The 14,480-nt window shown below is 46.0% G+C and overlaps 1 long non-coding RNA gene across 2 annotated transcripts in view; it reads left to right on the forward strand.

The window, feature by feature from the left end:
- Window positions 1-11,948, forward strand: part of LOC148134108 (uncharacterized) — a 28,097-nt gene extending 16,149 nt beyond the window's left edge. For both annotated transcript variants that reach the window (XR_015755914.1, XR_015755913.1), the window contains one exon: window positions 11,839-11,948. This is a non-coding gene — a long non-coding RNA (uncharacterized LOC148134108). The remainder of the gene's footprint in view (window positions 1-11,838) is intronic.
- Window positions 11,949-14,480: the final 2,532 nt, after the last annotated feature.

Genomic DNA, 14,480 nt, shown 5'->3' on the forward strand with positions numbered 1-14,480 from the left:
GCCCTTCATCAGGAATGTGCGGTGTGGGAAAGAGTGCTGAGAAATAAATAGGAGGGGGTGTGTAGGTTGGGGGGGAAGGGAGCTAGGAAGGCAATAGGTAGATGCAGATGAGAGGTAATGGTGAGAGGGTGGAGTGGATAATGGGGAAGGAAGATGGACAGGTGGGTCAGTTCAAGAGGCCAGTGCCGAGTTGGAGAGTTGGAGCTAGGATAAGGTGGGGTGAGGGGAGATGAGGAAACATTGATGCTGTGTGGTTGAAGGGTCCCAAGGCGGACGATGAGGTGTTATTCCTCCAGGCTTCGGATGGGTCGATTTGGCGATGGAGGCAGCCCAGAATCTGCATGTCCTTGGCGGAGTGGGAGGGGCTGTTGAAGTTGTCGGCCACAGGGCAGTGTGGTTGGTTGGTACGTGTCCCAGAAGTGTTCCCTGAAATATTCCGCAAGTTGTTGTCCTGTCTCCCCACTGTAGAGGAGACCACATCGAGAGCAAAGGACTCAATAGGTGAGATGTTTGAATGTAAGAACTATCTCTGCTGAATGTGGAAGGATCCTTTGGTGTCTTGGATGGAGGTGAGGGGAAGGTGTGGGCACAGGTTTTCCACCTCTTGCTATGGCGAGCGAAGGTGCCTGGGAGTGGAGGATGGGTTGGTGGGGAGCGTGGATCTAACAAGGAAGTCACAGAGAGAATGGTCTCTGAGGAATGCTGAAAGGGCTGGGGAGGGAAATATATCTCTGATGGGGTCTGATTGTAGGTGGTGGAAATGGTGGAGGATGATGTGTTGTACCTGGGTGGAATGTGAGGACTTGGGGGATTCTATCCTTGTTGCAGTTGAAGGAGTTGGGTTCAAGGGCGGAGGTGTGGGAAGTAGAGGAGATACGGTGGAGGGTATTGTTGACCACATGGGAGGGGAAATTGCTGTAATTGAAATACGGATCCATTTGGTATGTTCTGGAGTGTTCTGCCAGTTTGTATCAAGCTTCACTGGAACATTGCAGTAAGTATGAGACAGGGATGCTGGCCAGGGAACAGGCTCGTGTGTTGAAGTGGCAGGCAACTGGAAGCTCAGGGTCTTTTTGCGGCAGAACGTACATCAGCCACCATTTCCATCACATCCACTGAGATGCTGCCAGACACCGGTTCCTGTTCCCTCCATTAACAGCTATGCACTCTCCCAGCCAGATCGCTATCCAGTCCTTTTTCTTTCCAAATGTTCCTTTCGGCTCTGTCCCCACCTATTATTCACTCTTTAACCCCTATCTCCTTTGCCATTGCACTGGGAGCTAAATTGCCCCTAGTTTTCAGAGACGTGTAGGTTAGGTGCAAGATAAATATTTGTCTTTACTATTCATCCTGCACTGACTGTGAGTTTTGTTGTGTGAATTCATTTTATGGGATATTAATTGAGACTGGGATCTCAAAAACAGGTTTTTACAGTCAGCAGAGACATCAGGACCTGAATATAATTGGCATTTAACTGTGAAAACAGAAAGGTTTGTCTGTTCTGTCTATGAGAAAATATCATTTAGTGGGTGGCACGGTGGCACAGTGGTTAGCACTGCTGCCTCACCGTGCCTGAGACCTGGGTTCAATTCCTGCCTCAGGTGACTGACTGTGTGGAGTTTGCACGTTCTCCCCGTGTCTGCGTGGGTTTCCTCCGGGTGCTCCGGTTTCCTCCCACAGTCCAAAGATGTGCAGTGTCAGGTGAATTGGCCATACTAAATTGCCCGTAGTGTTAGGTAAGGGGTAAATGTAGGGGTATGGGTGGGTTTCACTTCGGCGGGTCGGTGTGGACTTGTTGGGCCGAAGGGCCTGTTTCCACACTGTAAAGTAATCTAAATCTAATCTTCAATACTTTTGTAAAGCAAAAATCAGAGAGATTGACAAATTTGTGGCTGGATCACCCTTTGGGTGTGTGCTCTGTTCTGGGCCCTGCAGCTGAGGAAGGAGATATTGCCCTGAAAGGGAGCACAGATTTATCCAAATTGCACCTCATCTCTTTGCAGGAACTGTCAGATTTAGTCCCCAATCACCCACTTCGTAATGTTAACCTGTAAACTCTTTATTTTCAGTTCTCTGCAAGCTACCCATTAAAATTCCTATGGACTAAAATTCCAGCATCTTTTCAGGTGGAATGTTCCAGATTCTGACAACTGAAAATGACAGGGCTGTACTGAGAATGCTGCTTGGCTCAGTGAGTGTGTTTTGGAGTTGGGTGAAAACAATGAGATGAGACAGGGAGAAGGTGAAGCTGAAACTCAGGTTTAGTTCAGGCCATTCAGAAATTCACATGGCCCCAATGGGAATAGCCAATTTTTATGAGATACCTGCTGAATATTTTGTAACAGATTTTAAAGTATAACATGTTAGCTTCAGTAAAGGTCAGGGCTTTAGATTATAATGGACATGCTTGAAGTGAAGAAAGGTTGCTAGCTCATTTAAGTTCTCGCGAGAGGAGAACTAGCTGAATCTAGAGAGACATTGTTACAGGAGACCTCAGATCCACGGTATTCTCCTCTTGAACAATGTGGGAAATAAGGGATGCTTCCAGTGTCCCTGGCGACAATATGTGCAGGAAGTGTGCCCATCTGCAGTTACTGGGAAACTGCTTTTCAGATCTGAAGCTGTGAATGGACTCACTGTAGCTCATCTGCAATTCTGAGGATGTTATGGACAGCACGTTCAGTGAGTTAGGAAAGGGAATGGATGACTATCAGATCAAGTAAAAGGCTCAGGAAGGAAATGCAGGAGTTCCCAGTGATCATCCCGTTATCAAACAGATACTGTATCCCGCTTCGGATTCTGCACAGAACAGGAGGAAAGAGAGGACGGGGATTCAATAGTCAGGGGTACAGACAGGTACTTCTGTGGCCACAGGCATGAATCCAGGATAGTATGTTACCTCCCTGGTGCCAGGATCCGCGATAGCATGGATAGGTTATTGGACATTGTGGAGCTGGAGGGTAAACAGCCAGTGGTGGTGGAATCCTCTCACTATGCAGACTGTGTATCATTTACATTCTCCACTGCTTCTCACTCATGTCTGCTTCAAAAAGAGGGAATCACTGAGAAACACGGAATAAAATGGGGTCAGAGTCTCTGGTATTAAACTGTTGAACACAATGCCCCCATCTTCTCCATATTGGTCATCAAGCACACAGGCCCGCTGCGATCATTTCATACCTTTTTGATATTAGAATAGATGATAGATGATTGGTTAATGTTTTGGGGAGGCAAATGAGCAGAGAGGTTTAGTAGGAAATTCTGGAGCTCAGGGTGCAGGAATCTGAGTTAAAAATGGGCTATCCTCAAGGCTGGAATTACAGAAAGGCACTTAGCAGAGAGATTTGTGGGGATCGAGATTACAGAGATAGGGAGGATTGTGTGATTGGAGGATGTTACAGAGATGCTTATGATAGCAGAGATAAGGAAGAGTTGTGAAGCTTCATGAGGTGACAGTGATAGGGAGAGTTGTGAACACGAAGACACCGAGAGTTAAGAGTTTCAAAGTTATGTATCATGGAAATGGATCCTGTGGTCTAACCAATCCATGTCGACTATAATTCCACCTAAACTAATCACACCTGCCTCTGCTTGGCCTATATCCCTCCAAATATCTCCTATTTATGTACTTATTCAAATATCTTTTAAGTATTGTAATTGTATTCACAGCTACCACTTCCTCTGGAAGTTCAACCCATAAGTGCAAAAATAGAAAAACTCATGTCTTTTTAAAATCTTTGTCATCTCTTCTCAAAGTGTATGCACCGGTGTCTTGAATCCCCCTCCCATGCAGCCATTCATCTTATCTACATAGAACATAGAACACAGAAGAATACAGCGCAGTACAGGCCCTTCGGCCCTCGATGTTGCGCCGATCCAAGCCCACCTAACCTGCACTAGCCCACTATCCTCCATATGCCTATCCAATGCCCGCTTAAATGCCCATAATGAAGGAGAGTCCACCACTGCTACTGGCAGGGCATTCCATGAACTCACGACTCGCTGAGTAATGAACCTACCCCTAACATCTGTCCTATACCTACCCCCCCCTTAATTTAAAGCTATGTCCCCTTGTAATAGCTGACTCCATACGAGGAAAAAGATTCTCACTGTCGACCCTATCTAAACCCCTAATCATCTTATACACCTCTATCAAGTCACCCCTAAACCTTCTTTTCTCCAATGAAAACAACCCCAAGTGCCTCAGCCTTTCCTCATACGATCTTTCTACCATACCAGGCAACATCCTGGTGAACCTCCTCTGCACCCGTTCCAGTGCCTCCACATCCTTCCTATAGTATGGCGACCAAGACTGCACACAATACTCCAGATGTGGCCGCACCAGAGTCCTATACAACTGCAACATGACCTCAGGACTCCGGAACTCAATTCCTCTACGAATAAAAGCCAGTACGCCATATGCCTTCTTCACCGCACTATTTACCTGGGTAGCAACTTTCAAAGATTTGTGTACATGGACACCAAGATCCCTCTGCTCATCCACACTACCAAGTATCCGACCGTGAGCCCAGTACCCCATCTTTTTATTACTCTTACCAAAGTGAATCACCTCACACTTAGCTACATTGAACTCCATTTGCCACCTTTCTGCCCAGTTCTGCAGCTTATCTATATCCCGCTGTAACCTGCCACATCCTTCCTCACTGTCTACAACTCCTCCGACTTTCGTATCATCCGCAAACTTGCTCACCCAACCTTCTAACCCCTCCTCCAGGTCATTTATAAAAATGACAAACAGCAATGGTCCCAAAACAGATCCTTGCGGAACACCGCTAGCGACGGCACTCCAAGATGAACCTTTGCCATCAACTACTACCCTCTGTCTTCTTCCAGCCAGCCAACTCCTAATCCAAACCTCCAACTCACCCTCAATGCCATACCTCCGTATTGTTTGCAGTAGTCTACCATGGGGAACCTTATCAAACGCCTTACTAAAATCCATATACACCACATCTACTGCTTTCCCCTCGTCCACCTCCTTAGTCACCTTCTCAAAGAATTCAATAAGGTTTGTGAGGCACGACCTGCCCTTCACAAAACCATGCTGACTATCCTTGATCACATTATTCCTATCCAGATGTTCATAAATCCTATCCCTTACAATTCTCTCTAAGATTTTGCCCACAACAGAAGTGAGACTCACCGGCCTATAGTTACGAGGGTTATCCCTACTCCCCTTCTTGAACAAGGGAACCACATTTGCTAGCCTCCAATCTTCTGGCACTACTCCTGCAGACAACGAGGACATAAAAATCAAGGCCAATGGCTCTGCAATCTCCTCCCTTGCTTCCCAGAGAATCCTAGGATAAATGCCATCAAGCCCAGGGGACTTATCTATTTTCACCCTTTCCAGAATTTCCAACACCTCTTCTCTACATACCTCAAATCCATCCATTCTACTTAATTGTGACTCAGTACTCACATTGACAACAATGTCCTGTTCCTGACTGAATACTGACGAAAAGTATTCATTCAGTGTCTCCCCAATCTCTTCAGCCTCCACACGCAACTTCCCACTACTATTCTTGACTGGACCTATTCCTACCCTAGTCATTCTTTTATTCCTGACATACCTATAGAAAGCCTTAGAGTTTTCCCTAATCCTACCAACTAAGGACCTTTCATGTCCCCTCCTTGCTGCTCTTAGCTCTCTCTTCAGGTCCTTCCTGACTACCTTATAACTCTCAATCGTCCCAATTGAACCTTCACGCCTCATCTTTACATAGGCCGCCCTCTTCCATTTAACAAGGGATTCCAATTCCTTATTAAACCACGGCTCACTCACACGACCCTTTCCTCCCTGCCTGACAGGTACATACTTACCAAGGACACTCAATAGTTTCTCCTTGAACAAGCTCCACATATCAATTACACCCTTGCCTTGAAGCTTACTTTTCCAGGCCACACATCCTAAGTCATGCCTCACAGCATCATAATTTCCCTGCCCCCATCTATAACTCTTGCCCTGTAGTGCACACTTATCCCTCTCCATCACTAGAGTAAAGGTCACCGAATTGTGGTCACTGTCCCCAAAGTGCTCACCTACCTCTAATTCTAACACCTGGCCTGGTTCATTACCCAGAACCAAATCCAGTATGGCCTCACCTCTTGTTGGCTTATCTACATATTGTGTCAGGAAACCCTCCTGCACACATTGGACAAACACTGACCCATCTAACGAACTTGAGCTATAGCTTTCCCAATTAATATCAGGAAAGTCCCCCATAACAACCACCCTATTACTTTCACTCTTCTCTTGAATCATCCTCGCAATCCTTTCTTCTACGTTTCTAGGACTATTAGGAGGCCTGTAAAAAACTCCTAACAGGGTGAGCTCACCTTTCCTATTCCTAACCTCAGCCCAAACTACCTCAGATGGCGAGTCTTCATCCATCGTCCTTTCCACAGCTGTAATACTATCTTTGACAAGCAATGCCACACCTCCCCCTCTTTTACCCCCACCTCTGACCCTACTAAAACATTTAAACCCTGGAACCTGCAACAGCCAATCCTGTCCCTGTTCTACCCATGTCTCCGTAATAGCCACAACATCGAAGTCCCAGGTACCAACCCACGCTGCAAGTTCACCTACCTTATTCCGTGTACGTCTTGCATTGAAGTATACACACTTCAAACCACTTTCCTGTTTACAGGCACCCTCCTTTGAAATTGATGCCATGTTCCTAACCTCCCTACACTCCAGGTCCTGCACCCTAAAGCTACAGTCTGGGTTGCCATGCCCCTGCAGAGTTAGTTTAAAGCCCCCCCCAAGAGCACTGGCAAACCTCCCACCAAGGATACTGGTGCCCCTCAGGTTCAGGTGTAGACCATCCTGTTTATAGAGGTCCCACCTTCCCCAGAAAGAACCCCAGTTATCCAAATACCGGAATCCCTCCCTCCTGCACCATCCCTGTAGCCACGCATTTAACTGTTCTCTCTCCCTATTCCTCGACTCTCTATCACGTGGCACGGGTAACAAACCAGAGACAACAACTCTGTTCGTTCTAACTCTGAGCTTCCAACCTAGCTCCCTGAAAGCCTGTCTAACATCCTCAGCGCTCCTCCTACCTATGTCATTGGTGCCAATGTGGCCCACGACTTCGGGCTGCTCCCCCTCCCCCTTAAGGACCCGGAAAACACGATCAGAGACATCACATACCCTTGCACCTGGGAGGCAACATACCAAACGTGAGTCTCTCTCGTTCCCACAAAACCTCCTATCTGTGCCCCGAACTAGCGAGTCCCCGATTACTACTGCTCTGCTCTTCTCCACCCTTCCCTTCTGAGTAATGGGGACAGGCTCCGTGCCAGAGACCTGAGCCCCGTTACTTGTCCCTGGTAAGTCGTCCCCCCCACAAGTATCCAAAACGGTATACTTGTTCTTGAGGGGAACGGCCGCAGGGGGTCCCTGCACTGGCTGCTTCCTCCCAGTCCCCCTCACTGTCACCCATCTATCTGCCATCTTTGGAGTTACTACTTCCCTAAAGCTCCGATCTATGACCCCCTCTGCCTCCCGAATGATCCTAAGTTCATCCAACTCCAGCTCCAGTTCTCTAACACGGTCTTGGAGGAGCTGGAGATGGGTGCACTTCCGGCAAGTGTTTTCAGCAGGGATGTCCATGGCATCCCTCACCTCAAACATGTTGCAAGAGGAACATTGCACTGCCTTCACTGCCATCCCTCTGAAAGTAACCTTTTGTAAAAAAAAAAAACTAGGTCTAAAGAATAGAACAAGCAAAATGCAGCACTTACCTACTTACCACACCGGGTCTTATTATTTAGGTTAGAGGAGGAGGGCGGGTGGGAGACACTACCTCTGTAGTGCCTCGGGTTCTTCTCCTGCGCGCTTTTGAAGGGAAAAAAAACCTACCCGACTGCCCCTCCGGTCTTCGTCACTTTCCCCTGCTGCTCCCGCTCTTTCTGTAAAGAGAGAAAAAAACACCGCTGTCCGCTACCGGTAAGTAATTTTAAAACAAACTGTCTTACCTTAGCTGCTGCTCACACTCCATGATTTTATAAACCTCTAATAAGGCCACCCCTCAACCTCCTGCTTTCCAGTGACAGACATCCCAGCCTATCCATCCTCTCCTTCTAAAACAATCATTCCATTCATGGCAACATCCTGGGAAACATCTTCTGAACCTTCTCCAATTTAATAACATCCTTCCTCTAACGGGGACCAGAACTGAACACAGTGAAGAGGCCTCACCAACATCATGTATAACCTCATGACAGGGTCCCAACTCCTATACCTAAAGGTCTGAGCAATGAAGGTAAGCGTGCTAAACACCCACTTAACCACCCTGTCTACATGTGACACAAACTGCAAAGACCTGAACCCCTCGGTCTCTTTGTTCCACATCACTACTCAAGGCCTTACTTTTAATTAGTGTAATTAATTAATGAGGCTAAAGGAGATTTTGTTTTATTAAATATAATATCTTACATTTATTCAAATTAAATTCCATCTGCCACATTTCAGCCCATTCACCCAATTGATCAGGATCCCTCTGTATTCGTGGATAACCTTTTGTTACTGTCTACCTTAACAGTTTTTGATGTCACCCACAACAAACCATGCTTTGTATATTCTAATTCAAATCATCTACACACATGACAAACAAAAATGGACCCAGCACCGATTCCTGGAGAACACTGCTGGTCACGGGCCTCCAGTGTGAAAAACAACCCTCCACTATTACTGTCTCCTATTGTTAAGCTAATTTTGTATCCAGTTGGCAAGCTCTTGCTGAATCCCATGGGATCGAACTTTACAACTTCGTCTCCCCTGCACAACCTTTTTAAAGGCTTTACTAAAGTCCAAATAAACAATGTCTGCCACTCTGCCCTCATCGATCTTCTTGGTGACTACCTTAAAAATCTCAATCAAGTCTGTGAGACACCCTGTTAAGTAACCATGTTGAGTGTCCCTAATCATTCCTTAACTCTCCAAATACATGCAAATCCTATCCTTCTGAATCGCCTCCAACGGCTTACCCACCACTGAGGTCTACAGTTCCTGGGCTGCTCCTTATACCCCTTCATTAACAAAGGTACAACATTAGCCACTCTCCAGTCATCAGGCAGCTCACCTGTAGTTATCGATTATACAACTATTTCTCCATGGTGCCCACAATTTCCTCTCACCCAAACTGTTCCCGTCCTATCACTTCAGTCACTTGCCCTGTCTGATCAGACAAGAAAAGGTCAGGTGTTGCTTGCTTCCTGATAGGAACATTTAAATATTGATAAAGAACATTTCTTGAACTCATTTAACACATTCTTTACCAACCAAACCTTTCACACTATCGTAATCACCTACTACTATAACCTTATTGTTGTGACTGTATATCGGAGATCTCTCTGTATATTTGTTCCTTATATTCTCCCTGATTATTGCAGCGTCTATAGTGCCATCTGACCAAGGTGATTTTTTTAAAGTTTGAAAACACCATTTTGTTTTTAAAAAATCTTTCCTCTGCGATTTAAATATAAATCTCTTTTTGTTTATTCACTCAGATGTGGATGTTTACCCTGAGGGCAGTTAGGAGTTAACCACATTGCTGTGGGTCTGGAGTCACATGTTGGCCAGACCGGGTGAGGAAGACAGTTTCCTTCCCTAAAGGGCATTAGTGAACCAGATGGGTTTTTTCCTAACAGTCGACAGTAGTTTCATGGTCATCATGAGCCTTTTCATTCGAGATTTTATTGATATCAGATGCCACCATCAGCCATGGTGCTACCATCTAACCCTAATCCTCGGAAGATTGCTCATTTTACTCGTCTAGCAAGAATATCATCTGGCCATTGCCTCCCTTTTTAGCAATGTATTATTTTTAAAAAAGCTCCATCATTCTCAGTGTACAATTTGAGGTAAAATTACACACATGCAATTTCTGAAGCTGGAGAGGGATTACAGAGACAGGGAGGGATGTGGGTCTAGTGGGGGATTGTTGTCCAAACATCACTGTGGTGTACATGGACTGCAGCATTTCAGGGCGGCCGTTCACCACCACTTTCTCCAAGACACATAAAGGTGGCCAATAAATACTGGTCTGGGCAGCAAAGGCAACCTCCAGTGAATAAAACCGAGCAGTGACCTCTCCCAGCTGACTGGTTGTGCAGGTATAAACCGCTCGGAAATGCAGCTTGGAGAAAAGAGAAACAAACAGTGACATTTCACAGCTGCCCTCAGAGAGACCTCTCTCTCTGAGCTGCTCACAGCCGGATCAGCTCAGTGGGTTTCAGTCTCTTGAAACATCAATTTTAGACGGTTTTATTATATTAATAGTGAGAAAGGGGAGGGTTTCTTTTTTATGTCTTTCGGTCTGCTGTTTAAATGTTTAAAATATAAAGCGTAAGCATTAAGTTATTCTCGGGCAGTATTTTTCGAGCAGTAAGACTGTGCCTTTGTCTTGGTCTGTAGATTGTTAAGGCGGAGAGATGGCCTGTTGTAGAGTGGCGTGCTGTTCCTGTCGGATGTTGGAGATTAGAGAGAGTTTCAATGATCCTGATGATTGTGTCTGCAGGAAGTGTGTTTGCAAATCCTATCAGATCACATGGATTGGTGAAGGAGTGATTAAAGGCAGTGAGGTATTGACAGGAGCCGGGGGGTGTGATAGGTGGCAGTCTCAGGATTACAGGACACTGCAGATACAGTCAGGTAGATGGGTTACCTCTAGGAAAACTAGGAGGGGTAGGCAAGTACTGCAGGAATATCCAGTGGTTATCCCCAGCTCAAACAAGTGTACTGTTTTGGAAAATGTAGGGGGTAATAGACTTTCAGGGGAATATAGCACTGACTGCCAAGTTACTGCAACTGAGACTGGCTCTAACATAATGTAAGGTATACCCAGTTCCACGCAAACGATGGTGTTAGGGGACACTCTAGTCAGGGGCACAGTCTGCCATTTCTGCAGCTGACAGTGAGACATCAGAATGGGGTGGTGCCTCCCTGATGCTAGGGTCAATGATGCCTTGGAGAGGGTGCAGAATATTCTCAAAGGGGAGAATAGCCAGTGGGAGGACATTGTACATTGGTACCAATGGCATAGGAAGGGGAAAGCATGGGGTCCTGATGAGCAGGGAGATTTGCTAGTTCCACTCGGGAGGCATTAAACCAGTGAGGGAGTTGGGGTAAACCTAAAGAGATAGTGAGAAAAGAGGGATGTCCGAGGCTGGTACAGTTCAGATTAGACTGTCAAGGCAGGCAAGAGCAAGCCACAGAATAAAGTGGGACGGACCAGTTATACTGCATTTATTTCAGTGCAAGATGCCTGACAGGTAAGGCAGATGGGCTCAGGGAATGGTTTTGAACATGGCACTGGGATATTATAGCAATTACAGAGGCATCACTCAGGAATGGATAGGACTAGCAGCTTAATATTCCAGGGTGTAGATGCGATAGAAAGGGGGCAACTGTACAGGGGGAGTGGCGTCTTTGATTAGGGATAACATTACAGCTGGGCTTCGGGAGGATATTCCTGGGAGTACATCCAGGCAAGTTACTTGGGTGGTACTGAGAAATAAGAAAGGGATAACCGTCTTACTGGGATTGTATTATAGACTCTCTCCCAATAGTCAGCGGGGAATTGAGACACAATTTTACCAGGAGACCTCAGTTATCTGTAAGAATAATATGGATGCAATTTTAAGGGGTTTTAACTTTACCAACATAGCCTTGGAGTGCTGTAGTGTTAAGGGTTTGGATGGAAAGGTATTTGTTCAGTGTGTACGAGAACATTTCAGATTCAGTTTGTAGGATGTACCTACTAGAGAAGGAACAAAACCTGACCTGTTTTCTTTATTCATTCACAGGATGAGGCTGTCACTGGCTTGGCCAGCATTTATTGCTTTGTTTAACCGGAGGGCAGTTAAGAATCAACCACGTTGCTATAGGTCTGGAGTCACATGCAGACCAGAACAGGTAAGGATGGCATTTTCCTTCCCTGCAGGTCATGAGTGAACCAGATGGGATTCCCAACAATTGACAATGGATTCATTGTCGTCAGAAAATTAATTTTTCCAGATATTTATTGAATTCACGTTCCAAAATCTGCTGTGATAGGATTCAAACCCAGGTCCCCAGAACGTTATCTGGGTCTCTGGATTAATTGTCTAGCGATAATTTCACTCTGTCATCGCTGCCTCTTAGGAAATGAGGCAGGGTGAGTGACCGAGGTATCAGTGGGGCAGCACATCAGCACCAAAGATCCCACAGTATTGTGGCTTAGTGGTTAGCGCTGCTTCCTCAGCACCAGAGACCTGGGTTTAATTCCAGCCTCTGGCGACTCTGTGTTGGAGTTGGCACGTTCTCCCCAGTGTCTGTGAGGGTTTCCTTCGGGTGTTCCAGTTTGCTCCCACAGTCCAAAGATGTGTAGGTTAGTTGGATGAACCACGTTAAATTTCCCATAGTGTCCAGATGCAGTAGATGAGGTTTTGGGATGTGCGGAGAAATCTCTGCCTGATGTGAAAAGATCCTTTTCGTGTCTTGGACAGAGGTCAGAGGGAGGTGTGGCCGCATGTTTTACATCTCCCGTGGCAGCAAGGGAGGGTCGAGGGTGTGGAGCATGGGTTGGTGGGAGGGGGTGGGCCTAACAAGAGGGTTGCCGAGGGAATGGAGAGGGAAATATGTCTGTGGTGGTGGGATCCGACTTTAGGTAGCAGAAATAACAGAGGTTAATGCACTGTATCTGGAGATTAGTGGAGTGGAAGGTGAAGACTGCAAGGTTATAATCTTATTGTGGTTGAAGTGGTGGGATAAAGGTGGAGGTGTGGGAAGTGGACGGTATGCATTGGAGGGCATTGTTGATCAAGTGAGAGGGAAATTGTGGTCCTTGAAGTAGGAGGCCTTTCTGGGATGTCCTGGGGTGGAATTGCTCCTCCTGGGAGCAGATATCGGAGGCAGAGGAATTGGGAGTACAGGATCACGCTTTCATACTTGAAGGAAATCAGGAGAGCAAAAAGAAGACATGAAATAGCTTCAGGCACTGGTTTAAGTAAAATCCAAAGAGATTAAACAAATATATCACAGACAAAAGATTAACTCGACCAGAGAATAGGCCCCCTTAAAGATCAACAAGGCTGTCTATGGAACCACAGGGAGTGGGAAAGATATGCAACTATTTCTTGCCATTTTTTACTGGAGAAGGATATGGAAGCTCAGGAGTTTGGAGAAATAAACAGAGATAACTTGAAAAGTGTCCATGTTACAGAGGAGGTGGTACTGGATGTCTTAAATCACATCAAGGTTGATAAAGCCCTGGAACCTGATCAGGTGTATCCCAGAACTTTCTGGAAATCTAGAAGTGATTGTTGGGCCTCTCCTGAGATATTTGTATCGTTGATAGCGACAGGTGAGGTGCCCTTATTTTAAAAAGGTGGTAAGGAGAGGCCATGGAACAAGAGAACAGTGAGCCTGAAGTCAGTGGCAGGCAAGTTGTTGGAAGGGATTCTGAGGGACAGGATATCCATCTATTTGGAAAGGTAAGGAATGATTAGGGAGTGTCGATGTGGCTTTGTACGTGCACAGTTGTGTCTCACTAACTTGACTGAGTGTTTTGAAGTGACAAAGAAAATTGATGAAGCCAGGCCGTGAATGTTGTTTATGTGGACATTCAACAAGGTTCCACAAAGCAGACTGGTTAGCAGGGTTAGGTAACATGGAATGCAGGGAGAGCAAGCCATTTGGATACAAAACTGGCTTGAAGGTAGGAGACAGAGGGTGGTGATGGACGGTTGCTTTGCGGACTGGAGGCCTGTGGTCAGCAGTGTGCTACAAGGATCGATATTGGGTCCTTAAATAATTGACTTGGATGTGAATGTGTAAGGTATGGTCAGTAGGTTTACAGAAGGCACAAAAATTGGAGGTGTAGTGGACAGTGAAGAAGGTTAGTTTAGAATGCAACAGGATCTTGATCAGATGGGCCAATGGCGCAAGGAATGGCAGATGGAGTTCAATTTAGACAAATGTGAGCTGTTGGATTTCGGAAAGGCAAATCAGGGCAGGACCTGTACACTTAATGGTAAAGTCCTGGGGAGTGTTGCTGAACAAAGAGACGTTGGAGTGCAGGTTCATAGTTCCTTGAAAGTAGAGTCACAGGTAGGCGGGGTAGTGAATGCAGTGTTTGGTATACTCCCCGTTATTGGTCAATGCATTGAATGCAGCTGTTGTAACGTCATATTGTGGTTGTACAGGACATTGATGAATGCTCTTCTGGGATTCTGTTTTCAGTTCCAATCTCCCTGTTTTCGGAATGATGTTGTGAAACTTCAAAGGTTTCAGGAAAGGTTTGCAAGGACTTTGCCAGGGTTGGACGGGTTGAGCTATTGGGAAATGCTGAATAGGCTGGGACTATTTTCCCTGGAGAGTTAGAGACTGAGAGGTGACCTTCTAAATGTTTATAAAATCATGATGGACCTGGATAAGGTGAGCAGTCAGGGACTTTTTCCCGGGTTCT

Source organism: Chiloscyllium plagiosum, unplaced genomic scaffold (assembly GCF_037043375.1).
Source record: "Chiloscyllium plagiosum isolate Xiang-an unplaced genomic scaffold, Cpla_swu_hap1 HiC_scaffold_73, whole genome shotgun sequence".
NCBI lineage: Eukaryota > Metazoa > Chordata > Chondrichthyes > Orectolobiformes > Hemiscylliidae > Chiloscyllium > Chiloscyllium plagiosum.